Genomic DNA, 6,696 nt, shown 5'->3' with positions numbered 1-6,696 from the left:
AAATAACACTAAGTTGCTTTGGGAAAAAAGGCTCAGTAAAATGTATTCTGCATGATGTAGATACAGAATGATGAAGAGGTGCAGACTTTTTGGTGACTGCTCTGTTCACTGCTGATCAACTAAACATAATGTTGACAATAGCCAGTTTAGAAATTAAACAATTGCTTCGTTTAAAGGATTTCAGATTTAGCTCAGCGGAGGCAAACAGTACGGCAATTATAACAAAAATTGCAGCATTTCGAATGTAAAACAAGCATCAGAAGAAACCCATAATTACCAGCTATATTGCTCTTCTACTTATAATGCATTTTAATGTTGTTTTACTGCTAGCACGCACCACATGTTCTCAATTTTGTCATGCATGATCATACAGAAAACATTTCAATATCCCGAAGCTCGGATCTCAAGGGTAAAAAAAAAATTCACCTTGTGAGCCTTCTGTTGTCTTCCATAAATTTGACAATGTTCAGTTTTATTGGCGAGTTCTCCTGTATTCGCCGTCTCACTGTTTATGACCCATCTTCTGTTAGTATTAAAATGCTGGACAGGTTTGATACATTTTCTGTCATCTCTCCCTGACTTTAATAATACCATAAAGCTTTCCCATAGAGGCACAGTGTGCAGAATCAAACTGAATAAATTAAAAGAAAAAAGCTTAAATATATGGTATTCATCACACCCCTCTTCCTCCTCCTGACCTCTAGCTTCTACAATTATTCCTGGACATGAGGCAAGCAGGGTCAAGGTAATCTTACTCTCCATTGCCATGACTGCCCCTTTCCCACAACCCTCAGCGCTGGCTCTCATGCTCCAGCCCACCGGTCACCAGCGTGTTCCAGCAACAGCCACGTCTCTCCTTAACAAGGTGACGCGCATCCTGTCAAAAACGTAGTAACAAAACTGATCTATGGGATCAAACTATTATCTTGCTGTGAAAATGAAGTCACTTTTTTAATTAAAGTAAGCAAGAGGTTAATTAAGGTTAATAAAGGGTGAAAAACATTATTTGCTGGCCATTTTAAATTGGGCTTTAAAAGTCAAAGATAGCATTTTCACTCATTAACATGCGAGTTGTTCATTCTGACCTCATAATTTGTATTCGCCGATTTCTAAAATTGAACCTTAAGAGACAACGGAAATAAATGCTCCTTTTAGCATTAATACGGTTCTGTTCTGGCTAATGTAGAGCAGTGTATTTTTCATAGTAAAAACATAGACGGTACATACAAAAATTGACCAAAAAACGGGAAACATGAAGATCTATATGGCATAAAGCAATTTTCTATCAAACTTCTTAAATCGGATTCATGCAAAGTTTGGGTTAAACATGACAGTAATAAGGCCAAAGGCAACACAAATGTCTGCAACTCTATATGTGGCAGTGGTCCAGAGCCTGTCCCAGGAAGCACAAGATACACTGCAGGTAGGGTATTCTCACACCCACCCCCCTCCCACACCATGGTCAGCTTAAGGTCACCAGTTCACCACATTTTTAGACAGTGGGAGGAAACCGGAGCACTCACAGAAAAAAATCATTCAACCCTGAGGAGGACATCCAAACAGACACACAACCTGGGCCAGACTCAAACCCACAACTGCTGAGCTGTGAAGAGCCTTTACCGCCAGTGCTGTTAACATCTTCATAAATGCATCCAAACTCCTACTTGTGACTCATATGTTGAGCTACTAATTTGTGTCTTTTTTTCTGGAACCCATGGAGGAGGTTCGCGAAGCAATGCACCTGTTACCGCACAGAACCGTAAGTGCTGGGAGATCCATCCAGGGAATCTGACCTACTGACTGACAAACGTGTTCCGACCCATCGGCCGCGCAGGCGCCTGCCTAGTCTACCGGCTCGGCTCGGCTCGGCGATTGTCTGTCCTGGTGTCTGAGCAGTGCTGTCGACATTTACTGTATTCTCTTGAAACCTGCCTTCAATGTGTGCCAACCGTGTTAGAAAACAATTAATCAATATGCATGTCTTTAAAATTGAATTTGATGCCTAATGCTTTGATCCTGTTACAGTTCTTGAGCAGTTAGGAGGCTATAGGCATCATATTTATAGAATTAGAGACAGAATCGGTTGAATTTGCATTCTCTTAATAATGTGAAGTTGTATCATTTCTATACTATTACTTCCAAAAAGAGAACCTTTGTCAATTTTACCAGAAAGAGTATATTGCTTCCAGTTATATGTTTCATTCTTGTTTCTTTCTATTGCTTTTCTATTCTTTATTTCTTTATGATGATGCAAAGTAAATGCTGCATAATTAAAACTGCAATTAATTTATCATACAGCTATTTTATTCTTCTCTGTCATGTTATTTATGTGTCATGACAACTGGCATGGGGCCAGTGCCATATTCAGGAGCCACAGATAATCTAGGAAGCGCTTCTTCACAGAGGTCCGGAAAGTGTGTGTAGGGAGTGTTTGGAACAGCATGAAAACCAACACACAGCGCTCCAGTTCTCAGTCTTGAGGACTTAAGCCTTGAGCCATCGCAGTTTTCTGGAGTTCCTCACCTGATCTGGAATTTCTGAGCTTAATCAAGTCCTTCCTTGATTCTGAATTGCTAGTTCCTGACTTAGAAATGTGTCTGAATTTTGATCTCCTTGTGTGTCTCCTGTTTTTTGGAAACTCGTGTTCTTGCTGAATCCCTACACTGTCTACACTCCCTGCTTGGGTCAGTACTTTGTGGACCTTCACAAACTTCACAAACCAACCGTCTGCGACTCAAGTCCTGCTGATTGTAACTCAGAGGCTCAGCCAAAGTGGTGTGACCTCCCCATCAGAGTGAAAAATGCCAAAATGCTGTTAGGGTCTAAACAAGTAGAGTAGTATGTCCCTCCAGCACAATTCCAATACAGCTTTTGTTGTCTGCAACATTTACTCATTTACTTATGCTTTTAGGGACCTACAATGTTAAGCTACCTAGAAATATTTACATCACTGGGTAATTTTTTTACTGGAGCAATTCAGGGTTAACTACCATGCTCCAGTGTACTACAGCTGCGGGTGGCATTTGATGCTGTAATCTCTAAGCCCAAAGGCGGCAGCGTTAACCACTAAGCCACTTGCTCCCCCGACTCCTACATCTTTCTAGTCAGACACCAACATAATTTAACTGGTTTTCAGCTGGCCTGGCAACTAAACATCCCACTAGAGCCACTGCAACCAACATGAAGTCATGACCAAGCCAGAGATATTCAATACCGAACCCGGTGCCTTTGGATTGTAGTCCTGCATCATGAGTCCATCACATTCCTGCCTGGGGTTACTCTGCTCAGTCCATATATTTTAGACCTTCCGCAGTTGAAACATCATAACCTTAAGATTTGCTCGCAGACAGCTACTGTGGTGTGGTCTGCTTGGAACAGTCATTCCAACGGCCCTTGCATGCTACCAGCAACGAAGTGTACCGCTGCCAAAAAACAGCAGGGAGATGCTGAATTCACACTTCATTGCACTTTATTTTCCAAGGTACATCATCTCATAAGGCAACGTACAGCTGAATGCTTCTACGTCACAAACTGTCAACGACTGAGAACAATCCACATCTTTAAAGAGGTTCAGAAGTTCTACAGATTCACAAACATTTAAAGATTTCTTTGAAACTCGAGTGCCACTATAGCACCTACCACTGCCCTAACCGAGGGTACATCAAGATGCACCACATAGACCCCCTAGGCGCAGCTGTCCCTCAATGAACTAAAAAAGCAGTTCACTATGGTCCTGTCTCCTGCTATCCCAAACCAGGGATTCCTTTTATTGTGCAGTCAATGCTCCTGATCACAACAATTTGGGAGTCTGCCCAAGTTCCTTCCCTGCATGTATTTTTACTGCCAACTGACTTCCGCTGAGAGAAATTACTATGTGGCCAACAGCAAACTGCTGGCTGTAAAGCTGGCTACGGAGGAGCAGTGTCTCTGGTTGGAGGCTATTTGGATCCTTTGCAGTCACAAGAATCTTATCTTCATTCTGCAAAATTGAAAACCTCGATTCCCAGTAAGATGGACTCTATTCTTAGCTATAAACATCCCCCCCAATAACCTATCAACTGGGATCCAGTAACTTTATGCAACACAACCACTCTCAAGAGAGGCCTGAACCTATTTCCATTCTATTTCCTATTTTCAGTTTTTTGGCACTGGCATTCTAGGCAGTGGAACATGCTGTAAAAGTGGCCCTGAACATGTACCCAGGGGCCAAAAGCCTGTCTAGTAGGCCACGTTACATGTCACCTGCCATCTGGACACAAGTCATGCAATGGGATCATCTCATCTTTTATTAATTAGCCAATAGTGCACCAAATACAGGAGTTTTTGGAGAGGTGCTTTGACACCCTACTATTTGTAGGCACATAAGTTTGTGTGCGTTAACATGTTTCCTACGTGCTTTCTTACAGCTCTACCAGTTTAAAACAATATACTATCTTCCCCTTGTCCTTGACTAGTTTGTTGTCTCCTTTCCCTGATAAAGTTACATTTTGTTAAAGAGCTATGACTTTTTTATACTGCATGTACATAACAAATTACATTTGTTTATTTAGCAGACACTTTTCTCCAAAGTGACTTCCAATGAACTCTATGTATTGTTACCAGCCCACACACCTTATTCACCAAGGTGACTTACACTGCTAGATAGACTACTTACAATGGGTCGCTCATCCATACATCAATGGAACACACCCTCTCTGTCACTCACACACTATGGTTGAACCTGAAAAGCATGTCTTTGGACTACAGAAGGAAACCAGAGCACCCAGAGGGGGCCCACGTAGACATGGGGACAACATGCAAATTCAACACAGACTGAGCAGGGATCAAACCCACATCCTCTCACACCACCCAGGCGCTGTGAGACAACAGCGCTACTCGCTGTGCTACCGTGCCACCCAGAGTGAACATAGTGAAGCTACACATCATTCCCTTGGAGTTTCTATCTCATCAAGGTCCACAGTTCATTCCCAGAGTTTTGAAAGCTTTCTGTCAACCTACAGGTTTATCAAAGTCTCGCATCCAGATTTCACTCACCCACAAATGTCAATGAGAAACTGATGAGTTTGGCACATCCCTCTGCTATAGAGACAGTTTCTCCATTCTAAAGTGCTCTACGATACCAGCAGCTCTCTACTCTATAAACCTACCTTCTACCAGAGACGCAGCAACTGATGGCATTTCTGGGTCTGGCACCAGTTTCAAAGGTCTGTCCTCTTGTCCTAAAGCAAACAGAAGAAGCAGCAGATCATCACCAACGGACCATTTGTCTTCTCCATCAAGGGGTAAAGAATGGAAGAGGGCTAAAAAGTCACAGGGCCACCGGACCAGAGAGAGTCTGGTTCTACCAGAAAGATGTGTGGATTTGCTGTTGCTGTCAACGTGCTGTACTTGAACTGTATATTTGGGCACGAGAACCTGTACGTACGTGCATAGGAAGTGTGACAGCTGTATAAATAGTGGTAAAAGCCTCAACTGTGTATTTTGAGTCAAATATATGTAAATAGTTAATTGTAAATAAGTATAAAGAAACAATTGCCGGAAGGGGATGAGTGCCATTTTCTCCTGTACCAGTTTTTCTCCTGTTTTTCTTTAGTTCGGAGTCAAGTTAGACTGGCGTACTTTTGTTTGTTTTATTTTGATAGGGTAGATAGTGTCACAAAGGGTAGGATTCACTTTTGTTGGTTGTGTTGACACATCTCACCCCTGAAGAAATGGCCTGTGAGTTGCAGAACTGGTGTTCTTCTTTCTGGTCGTAGTCAGTCTCAATAACACTGTGTTGCAGTTCAACCCTAGACTGGGCTCTAACACTGGATAATATTAGTTAATATCATGGAAAAAGGTTCTCGTATAACACATTTATACATACAACAGCATCTCGTTTCTACTGAGGAAATGAGAAGATACAAATCAGTCATGAATTGCCAAGTTCTATCTGTGAAATTTCATCAGAATGTTAGTATAAATGCATACAAATGTTGCTGACGAGCAAAACTGGTCCCAGAACATCAAACTAATGTGTCACGAGTCTTAAAGTCATTGGGATTATCGTGAGATGCAGGCATTTAAATGGCAAGTTGTATAAACTGAGATGTGTACAGTCATAAGGGGGCAAAATAACTGACAATGAGTGGAACTGTATTCCTTTTCTTTCTCGTAACTAAATAAAAGTAGCAGTAAACGAAACATATTTCAGCTGTGATAAATGACCAAAGCAAAACTCCATTCAGCCAACCAGAAGTAAAAAAAAAAAAAAAATATCACACAGCACAGGTGCATGGTGAGCCCAAACCGACTCGGCCAAATATCAGGTCGGTCGCTGCTGCATCCACGTGCATGGGCTCGAGCTGCACTGCGACGTCGGTCGGGTGCGCGAGAAGTCGATGGTTGCGGCTCCGAGGCCGCCCTGGGCCCTGAGGCGATTTTGCAGCCTTCCGCGCACGCTGCACACGCTAGCTCAGACGGTGTCTTCGAATCCCAGAGGCCTCGCCTTGCTCCCTAGACTTAGCGCAGCTCGTCGGTCGCGATAGTACTTTGCGTCGTGTTTGTTTGGCATCTTTGAAATGTTTAATTCGATGATCCGCCTTCGGGCTCCCTACCTCGGTCTCAATGAAGATTTTCCTACCGGCGCGATAAGTGTCCGATAGCGCGGCTCTCTAGTGACAAACTGAAGTGCTGACGTGGTTCGAACGTGATGAC

The sequence above is a fragment of the Scleropages formosus genome, chromosome 9, assembly GCF_900964775.1.
Source record: "Scleropages formosus chromosome 9, fSclFor1.1, whole genome shotgun sequence".
Taxonomy (NCBI): Eukaryota; Metazoa; Chordata; class Actinopteri; order Osteoglossiformes; family Osteoglossidae; genus Scleropages; species Scleropages formosus.
Note: the sequence above shows the minus strand (reverse complement) of the source record.